General features: G+C 36.1%; 1 long non-coding RNA gene across 1 annotated transcript; it reads left to right on the top strand.

Annotated features, from left to right (window-relative positions):
• The first annotated feature begins 8,609 nt into the window (after positions 1 to 8,609).
• LOC147874718 (uncharacterized) lies at positions 8,610 to 26,990 on the top strand. The gene is made up of 3 exons (XR_015533812.1): positions 8,610 to 13,168; positions 16,504 to 16,626; positions 25,568 to 26,990. It is a non-coding gene; the product is annotated as an uncharacterized LOC147874718 (long non-coding RNA).
• Positions 26,991 to 27,679: the final 689 nt, after the last annotated feature.

The raw sequence follows: 27,679 nt of genomic DNA, 5'->3' as shown, positions 1-27,679 counted from the left end.
TATTTTTCTTATTTGCTAGTTCAACCAAGTAAGATCTTCATCCTTTTCATTTTTTCACATGTTTTGCTCTCTCATTTATCTTTTTCTCTGAGAATATCTTCATCACATGAACTGATGGGTTTTCCCCATAAAAGGGAGAAATTACTGGCAACAGTTTGCTGTCTTGCAGCAGAATAATGTTCCTTTTAGGCACGTGTCTCTTTTTCTTACCGACACTTAATTTTGCTGTTTGCTATGTCACAAATGTGACTGGTTGTGATTAGAAGATGATTGTTACAACACAGCATGAAATGGCAGTATACTTCTTTATAAATAGTTGAGAAGCCCAAAAACATGTGATGATTTTCTTCTGGATTGTGATGCCTTGCAGACTCGGGTAGATTTCAGAGAAACATACTGCCTCCAGCTTCTGCTCTGAAGAAGACGGAGATTGTATGTTTTTCCTCTGAAACATTGGTATCTCCACCTGCAAGTCAACATGGTGTCAACCCAGAAGAACAAAATTGCCATCTTCACCACTGTGAGAACCTCAAATCTCACCAAAAACACTTGTTACAGATTAGTGAAACATGCTTTTAGAAATCTGCAAGTCATTTTTATGCCATAATGAAAACATCATTAGTATTCCATAAGAAACTACTTATAAAAATTAAATGTTCAGTTCAGACTATAATTTACAGAACTTATCCATTTAAATACCTTTTATATACTTCAAGTTTGAAAATTTTCTGAAAATTTCTTGATTTTATTGAAGCTTAAAACTTGGTAAGTAGTTGATACAATTTACAGGAACTTCAAATTCTGCATGTTTAAATACATAAAAGGTTCTTCCCATTTATATGGACAAGCAGTCACTTGAAGACATGAATAGAACGAACTCCTGAAATGTGTACAGAAATATACTTCAGCAATGAACATGTTAATATAATTGATTAGCCAGTGTCATAAACCTTTAGAGAATCATTGTCTTTTTCATTATTATCATCATAAATAATAGGTTTTTGACCAGGGTTCAAACTCTGATGGGGGTAGAGGACTTTTCCTCAAATCTTTGTGCTCAGACCAGCTAAAGGCATTGGTGTGAATCTTTACATTATGTCGGGCGAGTATTGGGTAGTGAAAAACATATTAGTTGAAGTTTTGGACAAATAAATTATTAATTTTACAATTGCTGGTTTATAATACCTGCCCTTGTCCCTTTATAGGTGGAAAGCATTTGAAAGGAAGTAGCTTGCATAATTCCTCTTCAGAACTCCTTGTTTTCTTTTCTGAATGTGAGGTATGTCCTATAAAATAGAACAAACTTTTTAGTAGACAATCAGAAACAGATTTCTGGATTTTCTTACAACTTCCTGACGATTTAAAAATTTACCAGTTGTCCATGTTATAATTGTCTTGGCCCTTGCTAACTGTCTGTCTGTTCCATAGTACTGTTATGTAGAAGTTATTTAAAGACAAAATGATCTTGTAAGTTACTTCAGTTTTCCATTGTCACAGATACATGAAACAGTTTATATCTGTGTCAAGTTTAGTATTTAAATTTTAGTATGGACATGCAAGAGCTAAATGTTTTAAATGGAGCAGAACATTTTGAAGTAGCTCACATATGTATTTGAATATGTTTATTCCCAGGCAACATTTCTGGACTATTGGGTATGTAAGGAAGATATTTGACTGTGCATGAGATCAACAAATATTTTCTAAAATGATGAAAGTTTAATCACATTTTATGAAGTCATCTTGAAAGGACCACTTCAATTGTAATATTATCAACTGAACCCAACATTCAAAATTTTGAAAGATTTGATCCATGAAGCTAAGTTCATTACCTTATCAACAGAATTCTGGCATAAGCAAGGGAGATAGCTATAACATCTTCTTGGGAAATTCCATTACCATCAGTCTCCATCATCAGGGCTGTGAACCCTGATGATGGGGATGGAGATAGTTCTTAATATGTTGGTTGCTTTGTGTAACCAGTTGACATGGGTGATTACCTGATTGAGTTTAGTTGCCATGAACGCTTCAAAACATATATCAAGGAAGATATATTTATTTTGATTGTGTTTGTATGTGGCTGCCAACAAATAAATTATGAAATTATGACAACAGTGATGATGAAATCAGTTTTATTACATTTAGGTTACATCTTTGAAAGGAATATCTCATACACAACATTAACAGGTGAGCCTAATCCAGAACAGTCACATAATCTCAGTCATCATATAGTCAAATAAAAGCATAAATTCTGCATCAACATATTCTTCAAACATGTTATTTTAAAATGTTAGCTCAATTTTAGACACACAGTTATTAAGCATTTTTTTTATACTTTGTAACTTCGTAAGCTTGCTTTCCTTGTTTCATAATGAGAGTGAGATAGTATTATCATGGTAAAATGTGTGTGTGTGTGAGTCACTTGAGCAATATAAATTTAACTGCACAAGGATAATGCTCTTGGAAACCTCCCAATGTTCACTGTCATCAGGAGGACAAATATGTCAGTTACAAAAACTTCTGAGATAGGAGCAGCATTCTGATGTTTTGTTAACTTTGAAAAATATTCAGCTTCTGTTAAGATTGTTTTTGTTGAATATAAAGCAACAACATGATGACAATAGAAAGTATAACATAAATGCTAAGTGCTGATACTCCAATAGTATCTTGAGCTCAAATTGCAGTTGGATACTAGAACAGAAATTGTAAATCGTGGCCAGGTATTTAATAGTTAAGGGTGTGGCAGAGAATATATATTATTTTTATTTATAAATAAATTCTGATCAACTGAGAAAATAATATAAACTGACACACTAACATATAACAGAAATGAAGATATCTGTCTTCTGGGTTGTTGCGCTGTGTAGTCTGGTCGATGTTAACCAACGTTTCAGAGGTCATTCTATCTCCGTCATCAGGGTTGGTTAACATTGACCAGACTACACAGCGCAACAACCCAGAAGACAGAAATCTTCATACTCACCATTGTGAAAACCTCAAATCTTATATAACAGAAATGCTGGAAATGAAGTTTGTAACATATACAGTTTGAAAACAATGTAGTAAATGCCCTCTTCTGCAGTGGAGGTGTTTAGTGAAATTATCCATCACACTGTAACTTGGCCCGCATCACTTCTCTGACATTGGCCTTCATCATGAATTTATCCAAAGTGACAGGCTGAGTCTCAGATATCCACCTCTTCAGATAACCCCACAGAAAGTACTTGGGGGTTCAGAAATCAGGAGATTTTGATAGCCAGTTTAAATCGAGAAACCATGAGATTAGACACATAAGCATTTCTGCAACTTCTTCATACTAATTGGTGTAGTATGTGATGTGGCAATATATTTGCTGGAACCACAATGTTGTGCATTTTTACATGCATGCTCTACATGCCTGTGGCCTTTAAAACCTCTATCCTTCTCACATTGTTTTGTACTACTCACTGTATAAATGTCAGTCAGGCTTTACCTTGTAGCTGGTTGCTAGCAAGAAAGTGTAAATAGAGGAACTGAAGAATGAGGAGAAGGAAGGATAGGCCTAAAGGAGGATAATTGGTGAGGTGTGGAGTAAAGGTGAAAGAACATAGAGAAAGCAAGTAGTATAAAACTGGAAAGAAAGTGCAAAAATAAATTAAAACTATGTTAATGAAATGTTATTTCTTTGTTTCCCTAGTTAACACTAGTCATAACAAGCCTGTGATCACTTACAAATTGTAGGCTAATCTTGTATTAATTTTTACACTAATTCTATGGCATAAGTAGTAGCTTGGATTGCTGTTTGAACATTTATAGTATATACTTTTGTTTTATGTGATAATTGTTTACCATTTTGTTAATTGTGTGGCAATGGCAGTGCTTGACAAAATATTGGATGTTTCCAATAAGTGTTGCAGCTTTAACCTGACAAGCAAAGATCACTTATGAACAGAAAATGTTTGTTCAGTTGACTATGCGTATATTGCAACTTGATATCATTGTCCATAATTTTAGATTCAGTTTCATTTCACACCTATTCTCCTTGTGCAGATCTTTGTGTACAGTCTAAGTAAATTGAAATTTATTGATTAAGACTAACCATTTATAATATCTCACAATTTCAAATAATAATAGCCACTTAAAGTTTTGCCCTAAGTCTAGGGAAATATGATTTTAAGGAAAGAGAATTATTTGTGTCATGCTTTGAAAGGTTTTTATACTGTTTATCCACTATACCATTCAGTGTGGACAGAGATGCAGTAGTGTTGGGAACATGGAATGGTAATGAAATGCTGAATTTATACACTTACATTTTTGATTATTTCTTGTTTATCATACTTTTAATGGTGTTAATTAAAAAACTATGAACTGTTAATTTATAACATACTTATATCTGTTTCTGTGTTGGTGTGACGGAAGCTTCATGCTTGTAAATATGGAATATTTTCCAGTGGTCTTAGGACCATTATAATTTTACATAATGAGTAATAAGTTACTGCTAACAGGACTTGAAAGTTAGACTCTCTCCTTTTTATAGAGGACTGTGGCATAAGTATCCTTAAGATTTTCATGCCACTGTTTTTCACTTTGAAATCTTATATTACTAATTTCCAGTCTATCATTATGTCTCAACTTGTGTTGAAATTTAAAATGGAAGGCACTTCAGTTATTATGGTTCAGGATTTTTTTAATAATTATCTTTTATAATTATGATACAGGATATGATGCTAATTTTGAGGGCTCAGTTGTTTATTCTGCAGTTGATTTACATCCATGTTTCTCATATGCTGTTCTTGACTGAATGGTTTCCTTGACTCCTTTTATGTGTTACATTTCTTTACAAATTTTCAGAATCTCTCTGCTACAGAAGTAATCATCATTTGACACATAACATATATTTTGCTAATGTTATATTGGTCATTGTCTATTTTCTGAGGATTTGAATACAAAATGTTGGTACTCCCATCATCAGACGGTTGGTTATTATATTGAGACTTTTATATTACTTTTTTATTTACATTTTTAATGGTGGCATTTGGGATTGATGCTAAAATGTCATGTATATCAAATACAACTCTGCTAATGGACAGTGGCCAACAAAATATTAGTATAATGAATTGACCATTGCCCAAAACTACAGAGAATCATAACATAACATACTATATATCTCAAACATGTGCTTCTTTTTTTTACTTGTTATGAATAGTATTGTAGATTGGATATAAGGTACACATAATTGTGGTTGTTGATAATGATGCTAGACATGTGTTACTGTGTCTGGTAGAGAATTTTCTTGCTAAAGTTTTAATGTGACATGTGCTTATGCATGTATAAATGCAGTGATGACTAATTTAAACTTGAATTACATACTACATGGAAAATACATTCTGGAATTTTATAGAGAAGTGTTTAAAGTAGCACTTACCTATGCAGACAGTCCCTGATGTTCGTGAAGGTTCAGTTCTGCAAACTCTTATCATAAGACAGATTTTACTAATGTCAGATATTATCATAAGTGTATATGTTTGTTATATATTTTGATGGTGTTGTACAAATAGTAAAAAAAAATTAACATTGACATGTGCCTCTCATACCTTCGATCATAGCGGTAGCTTGTTCAAAATAAATTGATGCAGACAGTAAATGATTTTATTTAAAAATGCAAGCAATAATGTATTTTTGGAGACATATATGTAAAGGAGGATTTGTTTGTAAGTTAAGTCTTGCATAACCCTCGGGATGGTCTGTAATGATATACACTTATTTAAAGCAGACAGAACTATTTCTGTTTTAATAATACCTTACAGTATCTTCAGGGAGAGAAACAGCCAGAATATGAACTAAATTAATTGCTTTCTGGCAACTAAGTTTTTGCATAAAACCATACACGTGTTACTGTATAGTTACCCTGATGTGTCATATTCTAATTACATTCACATTGGCATACAGAATTTTTGTGGGAAAACCTCTTGAAAAATGGAAGACAATTTTGATTTCAGTGAAATTGATTGTAAGGATGGGATGACAGATGGAACTAGCACATGATCATATATAACGGTGGGTCATGGTGTTGTACCTTTGAGTTAGTTTTAGCGTTATTTATTGGGTAGTATAAGAAGACTAAGTATTTCTTATGACAGTACCATCAGTATAATTTTATGCTTGTTAGATGCAGAAGTTTTTCAGCCGAAACTCTGTGGTTAAAGATAAAAAAGAACCAGTGATAGCACTGTGTATAGCACAGTACCATCAGTATAATTTTATGCTTGTTAGATGCAGAAGTTTTTCAGCCGAAACTCTGTGGTTAAAGATAAAAAAGAACCAGTGATAGCACTGTGTATTTTTTTAAGTCCCAGACCAGAAGTGCTGTAAGCATAGAATTGATGTCATAATTCCAGTCATTTGTAATATTCTTGTATTTGTCCATATGGCTTTTCTGTACCTTCTATTAATTGCATTTATTTATGCCAGATGTCTATTAAACACACTAATATGTATGCATAATTTCGAGGAAAATGTAATGTTAATGACTTTTCTGAGTCTTCCAACACCAAAATGGGTGAAGGCTACACTTTGCTCAGTTGCCCATGTTCTCTTGTAGACCAGTAGGTGTGGTAGGGTACTGGCATTGATATTACATTGCAAATATGGGTCCACATGTCTGAATGTTTTTTTAACATGTGCATTGTATTCATACAAGTAGGTCTGCTTGTTAAAATTGTGCACTTATTATATTATTTAACCATATGCATATCAAAGCCTCTGTGGAATTTATACCAAGAGCAAGGGGAAACAAATAATGAAATGTGTGATATGCAGAAAAGAATGTAGAAGTGTTGTTTGTTTGTGAAGCATACAGTCCAGTAAGTTTTTGTTGACAGGCAAAAATAATTATCAGTGTTATCATTCACATCATTGTATTATTTGTGCTGGGTTGGCAAGGCCAGAAGCATGAGGGAATCAGGTAGCTCTTATTTTTTTCATGATTTATTTTTCATTGTCATTCTGATTTAACGGTGCTTTGTTTGAGCCTGTCTATAGATAGACAATTTTATTTGCACATACTTTAAAATAATTTTTGTTTCGTAAAGCAGACCAATGACCTATAAAAATATTAATTACTCTATTTATTAAGAAGTCCAAAATCTTTGAGCTACAACCACAGATCTTATTCATCTCATCCTGCACTGAGCAATATGTGTCAGTTACTTATAAACCTCAAGAAGCTAATCAAAGAATTCAGGATAGATGGATAATATATCATTTGCTTAAAAGTATTTGCATCAGTGATTTTATAAGCTCCCATGCTCCCATTGATGTTCTTTATGTAGTAACATGAGCGAAGAACATTTTATAGTCCTGTCCATGTCTGTCTGTCTACCCCATTTTCCAACAACAGTAGGCCTGGAGATCATTGTTCTTTTTAATATTCTTATTCTTATTTTTTGTTCATCCTGTAAAATAGATGTCTTAAGAACCTCTTCTGTGTTTGTTATATTTGATTCTATTATGATTTATGTACAGGAGACCAGGTGATGGATGCATACTCAAGTTTGCTCAGTACTATCACATTAACCATACCAAAATCATGTATATCTCTCTGATGTTTTAAGTTTCTCATTATAAAGTCCAGCTACTTAAATTCATCATTAATATGTATGTTTTAAACATGATAATTAATAGTGATACAAAGAACATTGAAGGTTCTACTGTTTCTAGCTTTTTACCATTAATAGTTTTTCCAGACTCTTGAGTAGATTTGATTGTGCTGCTTAATACTAAGAAATTACACTTTTTAATATTAAATCCACACTCAGTTATATATTATATTTATGTCCTCTTGTAATTTTCTAACATATTTTCATTGTTAATTTACTTACAAAGCTTCACATCATCTGCATGCAATAGGCATCTTAGATATATAACTGTAGCAGGTAAATCATTAATATATAGTATGAAGAACAAAGGAAGGTTGGACCAAGTTTAGTAATATAGTTGAACACATGTACTTAGAAAGGGTGAAGACAGCTAAAGATTGCATGGAATTACAGACCTACAGTGTGAAGAGTTAGAGGAAGACAGAGGAAATGCTATAAATAGGGTATCAGAGCTGGTGCACTCATTAAGATGCCTAATCTGTGAAGACAGGAAGAAAAACTGTTTTACTGTTAAGTGTTGTATTAAATACTTGTTACTTCAAAGAGTTGTTCCAGAAGTGAAGGACACTGTCTTGCATTGGAAGGTGGCTTCTGCAACCCTGTTTACTTATTCATCAGTTTGGACTAAGGATTTTTTTACTAGAATATTGTTTTGCATATTTAATATATCAGGGAATGTTGTTTAACATGCAGAGATTGTCATTGACAAAGTCATTATATAGTAAATATCTAATATACTATTTTGAACTGTTGGAATTCAGATTTTTTGGATCAACAGTTATGAGAAACTAGATTAAGATATATTAAGTTCAGGAAATGTTTGTTATTGTTCAGTTAATAAACTCCATCTTAAGTTGTATACGGTATGATCATTTTACTTGTTGCGTATTATGGTCTTCTGGGTTGTGATGTCATGCAGTCTTGCAGGTACTCACAACCAGAAGACTACAGTCCACTTGTTCACTGCTGTGAAAGCTTGAATCTCAGTTCGTCAACTGATTGTGAAGTGTGGTGTGATACCCTGAAGAAAGAATTTTTAAATTGTAAGTATTTTAAGTCAATATACTGCAGATAGAATTGTGATGGAAGAGAGATGAACTAAGGAAGAATTATGCAGTGAGGAACTTACAATTTATATTATTCTTTAATTAATGTTAGCCATTAAATCATTGTCATGAAGAGATGTACATGCAATTCATGAGAGAAAGATGAAATGTGTATATACTTCTGGAGGCATTCTGAATAGCAGCTACCTTTGATCAATCTCATATGTACAGAAATGGGAAGATGATATTAAAATGAATTTTAAAGAGACAAGCTTTAATATTGTGAGTTGAATTAAGCTGACTCATCTGTGTTAGCAGTGTTAAGTGTTCAGATACTGATCCATATCGTTTATTTTTTTATTACAACAGACATTTTTATGGTGTGTGTGCCTTTTTCATGGTTTCTACATCTTTTAGCTGTGGTCACTGCAAGTCATATGATTTTGGTAATAGAATTTATTAATCTTATGTGTTTTGTGTATACTCTTCACAAACAGAAGGAAGTGCTATTACTTCACAATCCACTGCTGTATGAGCCTGATGTATTGAGTCAGATTAAATTTGGTATTAGGACATTTCTCTACAATTGGATTCCAAAATAGTAATTTGTACTTGCATTACTGTAAAATGTATGTTGTGATAGATCTGTGTAAAGTGTCCAACCTATATGGTGATTGTAAAATAACATGGCAAACACATGAAACCTACATTTACTTTTATGTTTGGTAGTAGAAAGTTGTGAACCCTTGTAGCCAGGTTTGTAAAATTTGCTATGGTGACAGACTGTGAACATATCTGCAGATTTTATGTGAAACTAATGTTTCATTTTATGCATGTATGTAGATTGAAAGTTACAAGTAAAGTGAAGGTGGTTGTCTTGTGGGTTGTTGTGCCACATAGTCTGGTAGAAGTTTACTTACATTCCAGAGGTCCTTGCTGCCTCCATCTTCAGGCTAAAATGTCAGTAAACATGTACCAGACTACATGGCGCAACAACCCAGAAGAGGGCCACCTTCAGACTCACTGTTGTGAAAACCTCAAATCCTATCTACAAGTAAAGTAATGGTGTGTATTTTTGAGGTTATGTCTTACAACTTTCACTGCTGAAAATGTATATTAATAGAAATTATACATACAAGTTATGATGTGTTATAACTATTAATTTGCTTTCTACTAGCATCTGTACAGATGAGAATTTTTAAAGGAATAGTTATCAACAGTTTTAGAACTTTTTTGTGGTAGAGTTTGCCAAAAATTGTTCTTTTGTACTTTGTTGATCATCTAAATTATCAAATTATAAAAGTATAGGTTTCAAGGAAGCTTAATCAGGGATCCTGATAGATAGGCTATTTGTCCTATTCCCCATTTTTTTCTGAAGATGGAAGCACAGTCCAGCTTATAAAACATAGTTTTATAATTTTTATAATTTAGATTATTATTAGTCCAAAATAATGTTATGTATTATAACACACCATCATCAGAAACCTTTAAACATTGACAAGTCTCTTAGTTTCTCTGTCATATTGTATCTTATTATCATGGATATACATTCAATTCTATTTCTTCCTTTTTCTGTTGGGACTTTGTAGAGCAAATTTCATTTTTCTTGTTGGGCCTTCTGTAGCAGAATTAAAGATCATGGTGATAAATGGTAACTTGTGGATTGAAAATGCAGGATAAATATTTACCAGCATGAGATTTTAAGACAAATAGAATGCTTTTTACTGATTATGTGCTATTAGTTGGGCATAATTGCCCTCCATATCTTCTATTGCTTCTGTACTTAATGGAGCATATGTGTCATTGTGAGTTGGTTTGTATAACCTTAAGCTGACATTGGCAGTTCATTAGGATAGATTCTAAGAGACACATCATGCCCTTCAATTGATGAAAGGAAGATGACCATTGGGAAAACTTCACACAGCATGATTGATACGACTAGATCTACCATGTTGAATGCTGCTGCAATTTTTGTTTTGATGATGATTGTAAATAGGTTTTATTTAGGCATATTTCAAAGAAAGAACCACATTTTCTGGGTGCTGTAATAATAGTTATGAGGGTTCATCAAATGGAACCTGTTCAAAAATTGTTTTGGGTGTGTGAATAGAGGCTATTAAAAATAATCTTCATCAACATTGAGGCAGGTATCCCACTGACATTCCAGCTGATGGATCTCCTCCTCAAAGAAGTCCCTGGGCTGCTGCTGGAACCACTTCATCACCACAGCCTTGACATCCTCATCTGACCTGAATCTACAGCCATGTAACACTTTCTTGAGGGGGTCACACTCATGGAAGTCATGTAGTGACAGGTCCAGGCTGTATAGGAGATGGTCCACCATTTTCCAACACATGGATTGTAGCATATCCTGGACAGAGCATGTGAAATGGGGATGGACAGTGTTGTGCAACACAACCCAGTTGTGAGCAGAGTGAAATCTGTTTTCTTGATGGCAGTATGAAGGTCTTGAAAAGGTCCAAAGTAGTGTGCTCTGCACTGATGGTGATGTCAGAGTCCTTGAATGCCAGCATCATCTATCCATTAGTGTTGAAAACAGCAATTGACTTGAATTTTGTAGTGTGGAGTAAGAATGGATGTTTGTATTACATACTTACTGATTTTTCTGTGAGTTGAATATGGTGACACCACATCTAATTGCCCATCAAAATCTCACAAAAACATCCTCTGAATGAAGCACTGAAAATGCTCTAGTGATTGTGGTATATACTGTTGCTTGTGAGTGCACAGCCCAGACCTGTCATCTTGTGATTTTCATGGCTACAGTTTTATAGTGGTTCCAGCAGTAGCCCACAGGGTTCTCTGAAGAGAGGATTTATTAGCTGGTGTGTCAGTAGGATGCCTGCCTCATCATTTTTGGGGAATATTTTTAACAGCCTCTGCTTTTTGGATCAATTTAATTTGAGCAAGCCTAATGGTAGGCTCTTTTGAAGCCTTGTACATGACTTATGTACTATCTGCCTTTGCACTGTCATTATACCTTTGAGACCTAATGACATTCTAAAATATCTTGGTATTTATAAGGTGAAATGGTATTTCACATTCACATTTATTATATATAATATGCAATTCCTTAAAGAATGGCTGTGAAAGATTGAAGTTGACTTTCCAGCAGATATTCTGGATCCCTCTTATGTCCCTAAATTGAAACATGCTACCAGATTTATGCTACATGTTATGATTACACCTTCCATGCACTACAGAAAAGTAATATTTTCATAAGTACCAGACCATTGATGGTGGAAATAATATAATTTAGGGTAACATTTGTTGAAAATTCAGTTCTTGAATTGTTGCATGATTCCAGCAGTTTGTAAGGATAGATTTGCAGTGGGAATCCAATTTAAATTCCTTGAGATATTCTCTCACTTTATATTCACCCTTGCATACCCTGCACCTGATTATCTGAGTGTTAAATTTTCTCAGTCGAAGGTTTTTCTTGCTTAACTTTTCAAATTTAAGTGGTTTTCACAGAAGCATTAAGCAGGGATTGTACAGTGGTAATATATGAAAGTTCAGAGTTCAGTTTCCAAATATAAGTAATGTCTGCACGGGCAGTTAATGGAGATTGCACTATATTTTTAATGTTAAATATTCTGTATGTTGCCAAATTCGTGAAATTCTTTTATGTGTTATTTATTTATTAGAGAATATATTACCTATTTCTGCCTGAGATTTCAGTGTAAATACTGTGATGCTGTCTGGTTTGCTGAGATAAACCCCTCTGTTTTGAATTTTAAATGAGTGATCTCTTCAGTTGTTGTGATTTTATGCCTTCATTATTCTATGTTTAAAACATTGTTGTCAGTAAGTAAAGAGATGGTATTGAAATGTAAAACTAAATTTGAAATATTGAATTTAATTAATAATAATTATAATCGGATGTTGAAGGCCACATTGACTAATTGAAGTAAATTTCTTGCAAGTTATTTTAAGATACCAAGTTTGTATATTCTGTACACAATATATAGTGAATTCTTCGCAGCCCAGTAATGAATATTAGAGAGCATAAGTGTGCTTTGTTGAGATACATGTCTAATATGGTCATTTTAGCTTTATTAACATGATGTGGTTTGGGAACTGTTGTACCTTATAATTGATTTGCACGTACATGCTACATAATTATTGATTTTATATGCCACCACAGCTATGTTTTGTTAGCTGTCATGCATATAATGCTTGATTAAGTTGATCTGTCTGAAGTCCTTATAGCATATCATAGGTTCACTTCTAGAGCAGAAGACCGTAGAGTGACTGTAAAGAGATGACTGTTAGGTTCCCATGTTTCCCCAAGACTGTTTTCAGGGGCTTTGTTGATGTGTGTTCCTGTCCATCCCAACCCTCAGCTGTCTTAACGTTGACTCTATTAGGAAGTGTGAAAGGAAGCAAGCATGAAGCGTGAAGTGGTGGGAAGTGGGAGCGAGCGAAAGCGAACGGCTGTCCTGCCTGATGAATGAAGTGGCGCAGGTGAGGAGGACAAGTGAGTGTTGCAGAGATGGTGATGGGACTGTTTTCCAGCCGTTGTTCAGTCACTTATATGTTTACGGTTATTAGGTATGTCTTATAGAAATATGGAATAATTGTTCTGGAGGAGGGATTGTTGTATTGTGTGTTGATAGAAAAAATGTTCTGAGATGGTAAATTTGTGAAGGGAATGAACAGTGTACCACAAATAAGCACATTCGAGTAATTGCTTGAAACATTTATAATGAAGTTTATTCTTTTAATTGCAGCATACTTTTGTATAATATTTTAAAGAAACATCTGCCTTGAGTTAATGCATGTGCATATGAACAGTAAAATATGAAAACTTGCATAATATTTTAAAGAAACATCTGCCATGAGTTAATACATGTGCACATGAACAGTTAAATACGAAAATTAAGAACAAAATATGTTATTGAACACACCTACATTACATGAATTAATCTAATTCACAAGAAATTTTGCTTATATTAATTATTACATCCAGAGTCAATGTGTGTACTATAAGTTAAAGGTTCCTTAACTACAGGCTACAGTTAAATCAGAAATGATTATTAAATCTGTGTATATCATGTATGAGGTGAAGCAAACATATGTGTGTTAAGGGATCTATTGATTTATAAATTGGGAGTATGGAATCCACATTTGGATTTCATTAATTATTTTGGATCAAATGTATGTTCACTTGCATTGACATTACACAAAAGTCTTGAAGACAATCAGAACCAAGTACTGGGAAGTGTAAATAATTCTTTTGGTGTGAACAGACTTTCAAATAAACAAAAGTAGGGGGAATGAGAACCCTTTTATTGTGTGTGAGAGACTATAGGTTTTTGTTGAGATCTTAACAGTTTGCAGATAAAACTTGGATTGAAAACTTGTTTTCTCTGGAGACAGCAGACTAAGTGATTTAATTTGGAAACTGTTGAATGCTGTTATCGAAAATGTGTGTCTTTTGAGGATGACTGTATTCTGAGATGTTGCTGTATGTAGTATGGTATAAACTGACATCTGAAACAGTAGTCAATTTCTGCCAGATTGCACTGCATATCATCATCCCAGAAGACAGTCATCTTCATACTCATCACCATGAGAACCTAATCTCTCACCTGTGTATTTTTTACTTATACAATAACTGATTAAAAAAAGTGGTGCTGCTTTTGAGGGTAATGTCTGAGAAAATTATGTAGGGCTGTGGAAACACAAAATTGTGTACAAATTGGTTAAATTTTTAAGGATGTGTTAAAGAGAAATGCATGGACCATGGAATGCTATAAGTGAGGAGTCACATTGAAAGAGGATCATAAATTAAGATGGTTAAAAAGTATCTTATTTTGGTGAGTGCAGCAGATTGTAAATATGAAGTGGTGATCAGAATTGCAGCAATTCCATTATGTTGTGGACATTTTCCATGTTCAGGTTTTGAAGGACATCACAACTGGTGGAATTTTCTTTATCGAACTACATTGTGGAATTAGCTCAGGTAAATGAATGTTCATCTGGTCCTTAATGTGTATAAGTGAGTTTAAAATGTTGCCTTTCATACAACAGAATTTGAGAACCACAGCTATAATTAAGACTTTCAGACTTTAAAATTATGTGTCGTTATTTAAAAATAACTTGTCATGGTGTCAAAACTTATCAAACTCCAGAAATGTTGCCTGAATATTTTTTTCACCTCATCATTGTTTATTGAAATATGTATAATTATATATTGTGTGTAGTCTTTCATATAAATTAGTACATGCTCAGTTCAATGGTGAATCTTGTTCTGGAAGTCAGGTTATGCAGAATTTAGACTGCATGACCTAGTAGTACTAATGAAATCACATTCAGTTTTCTTCGTGGTGGTACATGTGTGAAAGCACAGCTCTTGGATCTTTAGTCAAATTATGTATATGCTCACTTACCTGGTTTGAACCTAAGGAATGCCGTGGCTTAGCTATTTAATGGAACCACTGAATTTAAGAAAAATAGAGCTTTTATTTAATGTAAAGAACAAATTTGTTTATACTCCAGTAGTAGTGGTCTGGCAGCACACAACAAAACTGGAGCATTCAGCACTCATTAATTTTGGATCAAAATTAATGTAACTGATAAACATTAACAAGGGTTAAATATACCATTTTAAATCAAAATTGTGACATCTAATTAAGCTGACTGGTAAATATGACAGTTAAGGAAACACTGACATAAACATTATAAATGATCAACTATTATTAGTATTATTATATAGCATCTAAAGATGGCTGTCTTCTGGATTGTTGCGCCATGTAATCTGGTAGAAGTATGCTAACGTTTGAAAGGTCCTTGCTGCCTCCATCATCGCCCTGATGATGGGGGCAGCAAGGACCTCTGAAACGTCGTAAACTTCTGCCAGGCTACACTGTGCAACAACCCAGAAGACAGCTATCTTCAGACTCACCGCCTTGAAAACCTCAAATCCTACATATATATAGCATCTAGACTTATTTTTATAGTAAGATACTTGATAGGGAAATTAGTTTTGAATTTTGTGATTTATTATTGTGATGAAGGGGATATTTTTATCAAGTTACTTAAGATCTAATATACTTAATGTATGCAGAACTGGTATTCTCATTAAGCACTTGGAGAATTCTTTAAATGGCACCCTACCTGTCCTTGTAGCTACATATTAATGATAGGCAGATTTAAATGGTACCAATCCCCCTACATCTCAGAGACATATTACAGCTGTTTGGAAAGAGTTGCTAATCACTTTGAGGAGATAATATGTATTGGAAATAGGTTAAATATTTTTCATTAATTTTCTTTGAAATGTGTAAAATTAATTACATCTGTGCACTGTAACCCTGGAGAACAGATAATAAACCACTGATATAGATGGGAGGATAATATTAAAATGTGGTTAGAAAGTGGGATTTGACTCCTCTGGCTCAGGATAAGGATTATTGGCAAGCTTTTGTGAACACCGTGCTGAACTATTGGGTTCTATAAAAGGTAGTTAATTTCTTGACTAACTATGTGTACTGTTAGCTTCTGAAGAAGAACTATGCTAACTATGAAGTTAATTCAGTTCTAATTATATATAATCGAACTTCTTATCAATGGAAAACAGTTCTTGAATCTTCTCATGTTAGAATGTAGATGTGTGGGTGTGAGAAAGTTTTGTAAGTAGTTTTCTTTATTTGTTTGCTTCCTGTCATTGTGATGTGGTTTGAGTGATATTGAACACTACAAATTGTCTTTGTTCAAGTTTAATGAAACTAAAGGAGTGATATGTGTATAAATGTGATCAAATCTGTAACACTTCTTTTTCCTGTTTGTTTCAACAGTCATTCCAAGTGGCAGCTGATGATACACCTGACTGAAGAGGAAATAAATCTTGTGCTGAGAACGGCTTAAATAATTTTCTTCAGGAGATTAATCAGAACGTATCATGAGTTTGAAAATGGAAGGTGTGTAAGTAGCTTAAGTTTGTATTTTATTTGTATTTGTAAAGAAATTTTCCTATTTTTTTTTCTTTTGAGTATTGCAGTCCATTTCATACAAAACAAATTGCTGATTGTGGGTGTATTTTTACTATTTCTGTGCCTTTTCATCCATGATAAAACCGGGCTTGTCCTGATTACTTTCTTTCTTCCACAAGTAAATGTGTGATAGCTAGCAAAGAAACAAATCCCGAGCAATAAAAATAGTTTGTTAATGTTTTAGGTATTTTATGATATTTCTTTACAAGTGTCGGGGTACCTCGGTCAGTATAGTGACTGACTACAGACTGGATGACGGCAGAGGATGTTTCCTCTAGCCTCTGCATCCAGACAAGCTCTGGGACCCACCCAGCCTCCTGTCCAATGGGTAACTGGGTCCTTTTGTGGGGATAAAAAGTGGCCGAGGCGAGATGCAAACCACTCGCCCCCACCCAGTACTGAGGTTAAAAATGAGTAGGAGCTGTACCTCCTCTCCCCCCTCCCCAAGTGCCTACATGTTGTATATGGGACGGCTTTACTTTTTATATTTGTTTACAGGTAACTGACAGTTACCTGAAGAGCATAAGTACAGAAATATTCTACATTCTGCAGTGAAGCAATGAATATAATACATTAAAGGACTTGATGTATGATAATGGGAAAATAACTTACATAATTCCAATTGATTACAAGCTTTTTCATCATCAGCATTGTTAATGAATGTCATATTGTTAAATATTTGCATAAAGGAAGACTACAGAATACGAGGTGCGATCGGAAAGTTTAAAGACTGCGCGTATAAAAACCCGTACACTTATCTCAGGTATTAAATTCATCCATCACCCTCGAAGTAGTTCCCCTGGGAGTGAACACAGCGATCCCAGCGCCGCTGCCAAGCCTGGAAGCATCCCTGGAAATCTTTCTTTGTCAGCCTGTCAAGCACCATCTGCGATTCTGCCTGAATCTCTTCTATCGTCTCAAATCTCCTTCCCTTTAGCTGAATTTTCATCTTTGGGAAGAGGAAGAAGTCACACGGAGCTAAATCCGGCGAATAAGGAGGGTGCGGGATGACGGCCATGGTGTTTGAGGCCAAAAACTGCCGGTGTGCGCTGGCGCGTTGTCATGATGCAGCAGCCAGTTGTGGTTGCGCCACTTTGACGGCCGCTTCCGTCCTTTAGAATCAGCTGACAGGTCCCATAGCCTATCCCAACAATGTCGCACAAGTCGTTGATGGTACGACGTCGATCTTCGTGAATGGCCTGCCGAATCTTCGTAACATTTTCGGGCGATGTGCTCGAAGATGGTCGTCCAGAAAGCTCGTCATCATCGACAGAGGTTCGGCCATTTTTAAAACGTGAATGCCACACAAAAGTTTGTGCACGACCCATTGCGGACTCCCCAAATGCTTGCTTTAGCATTTCATAGGTTTCCGTAGCCGTTTTGGCTAGTCTTTGGCAAGAGATTCAGGCAGAATAGCAAATGGTGCTTGACAGGCTGACAAAGAAAGATTTCCAGGGATGCTTTCAGGCTTGGCAGCGGCGCTGGGATCGTTGTGTTCACTCCCAGGGGAACTACTTCGATGGTGATGGATGAATTTAATACCTGAGATAAGTGTACGGGTTTTTATACGCGCAGTCTGGAAACCTTCCGATCGCACCTCGTATAATATTCTCAATATACTTGCTATGAGTTTATGATGAAATTAAGAAATTTAAGACATTTTTATTATCCAGTATAAAACTGTCTTTATCCAAACTACTTTCCAAAACGTTAATCCACAGACATTATATTGCTGACTGAATGTAACCTTTAATTCTTGTATTGATATAAGGTAATAACTAAGTAATTAATAGCATGATGGGATAACAGGGAATGAGGTTTCCTCTTAGAGGAAATACATTATTGTCCATTTTGCTTCACTAAAAAGCATATTTGAAACTTCTGAAAATTGAATCCTATTTAAATATGAAAAGGAAGGAAACAGTGAGTGAATACATCAGAGATTAATATACAGAGTGATTCAAAGCTACAGTACAATATTAAGGAGGTTTTGAGGGATATCATTTAGAGCAGAGAATGTAAGTAACGTTTTTCATTTGCCTCCTTTTGCAATTGACGACATTCTTGGTTGGTGTCACTTTGTACTGTGGTCATTTAGTGGGGGTTCTGCATCAGGAAATTCAGGTAGTTGTCAGACTCAGTATAGTTCTAATAGTACTGGTAACATGAACAGTGGCAACAACAAAGATGTGTAGATTTTGCTGTTGCAGAGTATACAGTAATGCATTTCTTTATTTTACGTTTTTGCGATGGAAATTCCCTCACTGTACTGAGGGAATATCAGCAGTGATATCCAGATTTAAGACAACCTTACTGATGTGTATTTGAAAAGGTCCATTGAAATCTGGGAAAAACAGGCTTTCTCATGTTGCATACATCTGCTAGTCATGTGGGTATGCATGAAGGAAAACGTTTATGCAAAGGAAGTTCAGGATCATGATGATGTGATTGCATTGAGGCCGCTACTGCAATCTTCTTACCTAGTCAGTTTCTACCAGGGGCTGCTCAGTTTGCTGTCACTGTAAGACATGTGTTCAGACAGGTGGAGAAGTACAGCACATTCAGTGCACTGACAAGTCCCCACCACATGAGACATTTTATGTTAAAACAAATTGTTTCCATTTTGTAAAAATCAATAGTCATAATAATAAAAGGCTCATTCCATGTCAAGTCAACAGATGGATGTGGAATCACTGTCACATAATTTAATGGCACTTGTCAGTCTTAATTTGTGACTCCTTATGAAGTACTGCACAAGCATTGAGTTTCCCTGATACCACAATTTAACAAGTATAAATTTTCAAGAAGTATACATAAAATAAAAATGTCATACATGCTGTTTCTACAAAGTTAACATGGCAATAACTCTGAAACCTTTGATTAGCTTTTCATTATTTTACCATGAAATAGTATATCTATGAAAATACTTTTAAGGCACATTTACGTTGATTGTTGTTACCCATTTTGAGTATGCATTCTAGTTTAAACTTGCAACATAATTACATCATTTTCATATATTAGCCAAAAATGACCAGTTACGTTATGCATCTCAGATATATTATCAGATGCAAGTATAAAACTACACATGAACACCTAAAAGAGGACTGTCAAGAATATTAATATTTAAAGTACCAGATTATTAATTCCCCATATTTCCTGCTGGCTTTAAATTCCACAGTTACGCTATGCTGTACATGTGTTTGAATAAAACAGTGTATCTTGTTATATGTATTTTATTAAAAACTTTCATACAGGAATGAAATAAAATACACTTTACACAGACCTTGTTCCTCAAGCTGTCAGTCCACAAGATTATTTGTAAGTGAAAGGAATATTACGTGTATTTACATTTTCTGCTGCCATTAGATTTATATTTTGATAAATATTGCAGAATTCTTTGTTCTTGCTGTAAAAAACACACATATGTTCAACCAAATTTCCTCCCCCATAATACAGTCTGTGCCATTTAAAGGTCAGTTTTGCTTTGTACAGTTACCATACATAGAAATGCACAGTCCAGCACCACAAACCTCACAACAATATACACTCATGCTTAGTGTTTTGTGTATTTTATCTCCAGATGGGACAACTGTGGTGTTGTTGGGCTTGATCTGCCTTGTATTCCCTTTCTATTTACAGCCCTGTCTTCTGCTGCAAGTAAAGGGTCACAAACAAGTTGATTCCTGGATAGCAAGTGGGTCATTTTTCTTCACATGATATCTGTATTATAATTTATGACAAGTAAATGAAAGTTCTTTTGTTCACTTGAATTTCTGCAACTTTATCTAGACTTCTTGCCCTTCCTGTTAATTGCTTCAGTATAGCTCATGTGTGTTGTAGTTTGTACTACTTTGGGCTTCAGAGCATTACTTACACAAAAAGTTCCCCACAGGCACAGCTGTATCTGCCTCTCTTGTCTTTCCAGCACATTGCTGTGTTTTTGTTGTATTATCTACTTACAATATCCCATTTCTTTCTATTCAGGGCCCTAGAGCTAAAATTTTTGGGAATTTGCTTCTGTTATGATGAACAGTGTCACAATAAGCGATTTCTCTGTTGTGGTATGATATTAAAATATGATCAAATAGGTTTTGAATAATTCCTTTAGACAAGAAAGATGTCTAATACTGTTTTCTGTGCACCAGTAGCTCTTCTTGTGCCCCCTGTAGATAATAGATGTATAGGAAACTTACATTTATTCATGTATGATATGCTGTGATGGCTGACTACTAATTGTTTGCATGGTGTAATACTGATGGCAGCACTGATTTTATTCCTCCTATAATAGTGTGACCAGAAACTATGCAAGGAAGAGTTTTGGGTATTCAGTAGGCAAAGAATAATCCTTGATACAGCCAACCCTGGGTCCTGTAAATCCTTATACCTGTCTAATAGTATGTCTGCTCTCCATTTGCCATAATCTGCAAGCTGTTCTGATCATTTCACTTTTGAATCAGATAAAACATATGTTCCAAACAGTTTGCTCCTCATCTACATACTTCTCTCCTGAATCCTGGCGAAGTTATGATTGTATGAACATGTAGCTCAGCTGAGGAAGACACAAAATGTGTACAGTATTTTGTTGCAGAGTCATGGAGGAAACAGCCACTGTTTACTTGTAGAATTAGTGACATTTTAAAAATGTAGTATAATGTTTAGTGAGTGATCCAAGCTCTCTATTCATGTGTGTTTGCATGCATGCATGTGAATTAATCATGTCTCCTTGATTTTTTGTTGAGAGAAGTTAGCTTTCAAATGGAGATTCTGTATGGAGAACTCCTTGCCTACCTTGAAGGATACATGTTGTGGGCGAACTTCGTCCACAGGTGTGCTACAACTGCTAGCTCCCTGCTATTCTATACGAGTGGGAGGTCACTTCATTATTTGTTCCTGTCGCACCCCAGTAGAGCATAGGGCCTCCGTGAAATTTCGCCAACAGACTCTGTTTCTGGCCAGCTGCTTTGCTTCCTCCCCGCAGGTCCATCCCTGGTTCTATGCTTTCTCCAGTTTAGTTCTTCTCCGGGTATTCTTGACCTTCCTCTCCTCCATTCCAACGCCACCTTTTCTGTTGCTCCAGCGCAGGTAACGATTTACAAAGGTCTGCAGTTGCTGGGTGATTCCGGTGGTTACTTTCCGTGTCTCGCAGGCATAACGGTGCTTGGGCTTTACATTGCTGCTGAAAATCTGGAACTTCGTTTTCCTCTACATCAGGGTGTTTCTCCAAAGAGACTAAAGCTGTAAGAAGACCCCATTTGCCTTCTTGATCCAATTTCTGACATCCCACTGTACTCTACCCTCCTTATCCACATTGCTTCAAAGATAAGAAAACTGTTGTACAGTCTGGATCAGTTGATCATCGATGGCTAGTTGTCCTTGCACCTTGGAGTTCAGGCACATCTGATTTTCAGTCCACCTTTCTTCACCTCTGCTTTGAGTTCTAGTAGCTTTTTATTCATATCTTGGAACTTTTCAGGCCACTTGTTTGTTGGTTTGCTGCCAGCGATCCTGTCAGCAAGTTCTTTTACTTGCCTGTCAAGCTCACTTACTGTGTCTGTTGCTTCCTTTTGTGGTGTCTTGTCTTGCAGGCGTTTATCTTCTGTTTCACCTCCTTTCCTTGTTTTATGATATCCCAGCTGGCTTCTGACATCCATTCCTTTTTCAGCACATTCCTGTGCCCCAAAATGATCTCGCAAATTTCCACGTAGGTCTACTTGAAAGTCATCCAGGCCACTTCCACTGTCTCCATTTCAATGGTATTCAAAGTTTCATACTTATTGGTTAGTTCTAGTTTGTTTCACCTCCTATTTCTTCAATTTAGCCACATCGAACAGTCTGCTTCACTTGGCAAACTTCTTTCAGGTACCAAGTATCTTGAGTTGGACTTTAGCTACTACCAAATGATGGTCGCTTCCAACATCAGCTCCTCATTGGTTGCTATCATCCTGCAGTGAACACTTTCATCTCCTGCTTATTGCAAAATTGGCAGTCTGATTCTATGTCCGATTGTCTGGAGCTACCCAGGTGATCTTATGGCAGAACAGTGGCGAGGTCGTTGCGCAGAAATTCACAAATATATCACCATTGTCGTTTTTATTCCCCACTCTGTGTCTGCCCATGATGTGTTTCAAACCCTTATTGTCATCTCCTCCTTTCGTGTTCAGGTCTCCCATTAGCAGGATTATATCTTTCTGGCAAACTTTCCGAGGCGTTTTGTCAAGCTATATTTTAACTCTTACTCTGTTTCATAGCACTGCACAACTGTGAAATTCCAGATCTTAGATGTAAATCAAGCTGTAATGATCCTTTCAGATAATGGGTGCCATAAAATTATACTCTGTGTCGCCTGGTTACTCAGCAGGATCCCCATACCACCGCGATGCATGTTGCTGCTCTGTCTACTGGAGTACAACAGCGACAAGCCTGACTAACTAACTAACCAAATAACTAACTAGATGGCTTACAGAACCTGAAGGTTTATCACCGAATTAACTAATGCCCTTCACTGGACCCTGTCCTGGGCCAACAACTCCTGTCTCCCATAGATCCCGGCTGATATTATCCTCCCATTTACGTCTAGGTCTCCCTGGCAGTTTCTTCCCTTCAGGTTTTCCAACCAATATCTGGTGCACACCTCTTGTCCCATCCATGCGTGCTACATGCCCCGCCCATCTCATTCTTCTCGACTTAATCACCCTGACAATATTGGGAGAGGAGTACAGATTATTAAGCTCATCTTTATGCAGTCTTCTCCAGACCCCATCGTCTTCTCTCCTAGGCCCAAATATCCTCACGCTATTCTCAAACACCTGCAATCTGTGTTCCTCCCTCTGAGTGAGAGTCCATGTTTCGCACCCATACAAAACAACAGGCAAAATTATTGTTTTGTATACCGTAATTTTCAGGTTCTTATAAATCAGACAGGAAGACAAAATGTTTTGAACTGAGAAGTAGCAGGCATTTCCGGAATTTGGTCTCCTCCTAACTTCCTCATGAGTATCATTTTTATTTGTTATTGTTGTTCCCAAATATTTTAACTTTGTCACACATTCCAAGGATTTGTTAGCCACCCCAAGACAATTCTACCCGCCTGTCTGCTGACGAAATACTAACATATACTTAGTTTTTTTTAATTTACTTCTAGCCCCACCTGTCTACTAGCCTCTAGTAAAACTTCTGTGTTCCTCTTTTATTGTATTTATATCATCACCCAATAAATTAACATCATCAGCATGCATCTGGTGATGGACGGTGTCCTGTTCTCTCTGGACGAGAAGGCGATTCAGGAACTCCGTGTCGAGGACGGCCGCTCCTTTCTGAAAGTGTTCTGAAGATGTTCCTATAGAACAAACCTAAGATCGGGACTTAGTCATGTGCAAAATTTTTACACCATCTGCAAGTTATTCATACAACAACGCAGACCCGCCCATTACCGAACTGAAGCAAAATATCAGCACTTCCCCAAACAAGAGTGTCCATGCAATATGAGGTTTCCACCCACAATGAAAATATCCTAATCCCACCATGCCAAGTGTGAAAACACATGCATGTCAACCACCCCTACTTGATGACAGACAACCCTGGAATATTCATCAAAAGTACCCTGTCAGAAATAACCGTACCAGTCCCAGTCTTGTTCAGGAACACGTAAAACGCTGTGTGACTCGATCGCCATACCCAACTGAAACGACTTCATGTCACATACGTCTGACTCGCAGACTGACCATATAGACACTCTGATAGGTAAACACAGGGAGACTGAAGTGATCACCTGTCAAATCTCAGATTTACTTTGTTCAATATTTACATTCCTCTATTAGTACCAGTAATCCAGCCAATCTGACACACTTAATTTCACAGTTACATCCACAATTCATTCTTGGCAATTTTAATGCCAAGAATGTTCTGCGGGGCTCAGCCCTTACTGATGAAGGGAGAAGATCAGTCTATTATATGTGTGCTGTGTTTGACTTAATTCTATTAAATACAGATGCACATATGCACCTCTGCGTGGGGTCAGGAACCTCATTTGCTGTGGATCTGGCCTTTTGTAGTCCGGGACTTGCAGTCCATCTTGACTGGTCTCTTCTTCTGGACTTACACTGTAGAGACCACTACCCAGTAAATTTACACATATCTACACCATCTCCAACAGTGTCAAGACATCCGAACTACATCACCAGCCGTGCTGACTGGGTTGGTATCTCACAGTCATTGATCTTTGAGGACCAGAAATTTCCTTCTCTTAACACAATGGTGGAGTATTTCATTAGCACTGTATTCCAAGGAACTTCACAAAATATCCCCAAGTCGTCCACCACACCCTGTAGCACACCTGACCCATGGCAGACAGATGAATGTTGTAAAACATATTGTGCTAGGTAGCAAGCTATGAGATATTTTAAAATTCACCCTATATTGCAAAATTTGATATAATTTAAACGTTTCAGGGCCAAAGCCCAGCTTATCATGCGCAATGCCAAGCACACTTCATGGAAGACTGTCTCTAGCCTCTCCTAGTCTGCACGTTTAGATGTAGTATGGATCAAAATACGATGTATGTCAGGTAAATGCAATCAGACTCCCATACCTGGCATCTCTGTTGACGGCGTTTTCATTACACCCCAAGCCAACATCGCCAACAACGTAGTTTCTTCTCTCTTCAGTATGTAGTTCTGACATCTGTGATACTTGTTTTAGAGATGTTAATAACAGCGCAGAAACAATACACCTTAATTTTACATCTCATGTCACCGTGCCATATGTCACATTTAGTTTGGACGAACTACTGGCAGCATTAGAACACGGCTGCAACACATCCTCCAGCCCTGATGGTATCCATAATGAAATACTTTCTCACCCCTACCTGCAGGCAAGAAGTTTCTTCTGTCCATTTTCAACCGAATATGGATGAAGAGGTTGATACCAGGTGCCACGAAAGAAGCTACTGTTCTGAAACCAGACAAAGACCACACCATGGCAAGTAGTTATGGACCAATCAGCCTCACTAGTTGCCTGTGCAAGAAAATGGAGCGCATGGTAAACCGTCATCTTGTCTGGATCCTGGAGACTCAAAATCTCTCCAATGCTAAATTTGGATTGCAACACCATAGATCAACCAATGACCACTTGGTGAACCTGGAATAGAACATACAAACTGCCTTTATTGTACTTCAGCACCTTGTTGCTGCCTTCTTCAACCTGGAGAAGGCATATGACACAACTTGGTGGTATGACATCCTCATAACCCTTCATCACTGAAATCTCAAGGCTCGACAACCACTGTTTCTTTTTAATTTCCTCTAAGGCTGTTATTTTCTTGTAAAGATAATGAGGCTAGAATAGTAAACTTAATATATTTTCAAGAATACCATGTTCCCTCATCAGTGAATTCATAAATATACTTGGATTTCTATTAATGAAAGGACATACAGATTGTTCACATCTTGATAATGTAATGAGTATCAGCCAGTGTATCTGTTAAACAAGAGTTCCTCCCTCCCCACAGACTGGTGGCCAGACCTCTGGATGAGGACAGCCAACCTGTGTGTGCACATTGTACAGGCTCTAGACTTTTCACTAGTACCCTTCTGGCTGGTGATAACTTAGATAAATACCTTGTGGGGCTGGTGGAGTGTGTTCTAGAACAATCACCATTTCATTACATACAAGATGCTGCAATTAGCCAGCCAAGTGGTGAGGCAGTGAGTGAACAGTGCGGATTGACAATTCAGTTTGGAGTCTGTTCCAGCTGAGTGATCTGTAGTTCGAAGTCAAGGTATGAATAGTGTGAGCAGGGGATTACCTGTCATGAAGGAGTGGATTTGAAAACTGGAAGTCACCATGAACATTGCGTTATGTTTACTACAAGGACAATTGTAAATTACAAACAAACAAAACTGAAAAGACAGAAATTATAATCAACAGTGAACAGTTATTTCATGTGTTATTCTTTCAGTGTTTTCAAGTTCAGTAACCAAGGATGACACTGATCAATAAAGTTTTGGTAACATGATTGAAAACTACCATTTTCATTAATTTTGACATGCTCATTGCAGACATGACTTAAAAATTGTGCATCACATAACAGTGTAGAAGAGAATAGTAATGGGAAAGGGAAGATGACATTCATATGAGGGAAAAGTAACTTTATGTGCTAAATTTGTAAACAGAGTAGAAACTTTTGTAATTTTCATACTTTTCTGACATATTTTCTGTGTGTGTGTGTGTGTGAACCATAATTTAAGATTATAATATTTTATTAGTGGATTTCAAATACAGGTTTCTTCATCTGAGTCTTTTCTTACTGTTTTTCTTATATGAACAACCATAATTCAAGCATATGATATTTTAATGGTCATATCAACTTTAATCTCAATCAAATAACATCCATATTTCAAACTGCATAATAGGTGATACTTTACTTTATGTGTTTTGAATAACATAAAAATTAGGGACTAACAAAAATCTGAGTATGTTACAATTTTTTTATTGTTGTTTTCATGATCAGTGTACCTGATTTAGTAAAAAGAGATTATTTTGCATGATATCAATGACAAATAAAAATTAGTTGTCCACTGTAATTAATTATAATTGAAATCCAGCTTGAAGTGAACTCATGGAATCAGTAAAATTGTTACAATAGAAAGATGACAGTCAAGTCTACTTGATGTCCAGTCTTTCAGAGGGACTGACTATGATACCAGTCAGCATTTATTGGCTGCAAAGGGGGCTATCAAACAAGGAACATGTAACTTTTGGTATGCACAGATTAAATCTGAAAAGGATAAACAATACAGAAGATAAGGAACAGTGTCAGATCAAAATCTAAAACAGGTTTGCAGTTTTACAAAACTTGGATCATAATCATGGTCAAGTGATTAGGACTTCTACTTTGTATTCAAAAGTTCTCAGCTTCAAATCTCAGCCCATAAATCATCTATCATGACTGGGTTTTTGTGGTTTTCCGCAGTGCCTCCAGTAC

Source organism: Zootermopsis nevadensis, unplaced genomic scaffold, assembly GCF_977971745.1.
Source record: "Zootermopsis nevadensis isolate Lab colony 2312 unplaced genomic scaffold, Znev_1.0 Znev_ptg000006l, whole genome shotgun sequence".
NCBI lineage: Eukaryota > Metazoa > Arthropoda > Insecta > Blattodea > Termopsidae > Zootermopsis > Zootermopsis nevadensis.
This window is presented reverse-complemented; position numbering and strand designations above follow the sequence as displayed.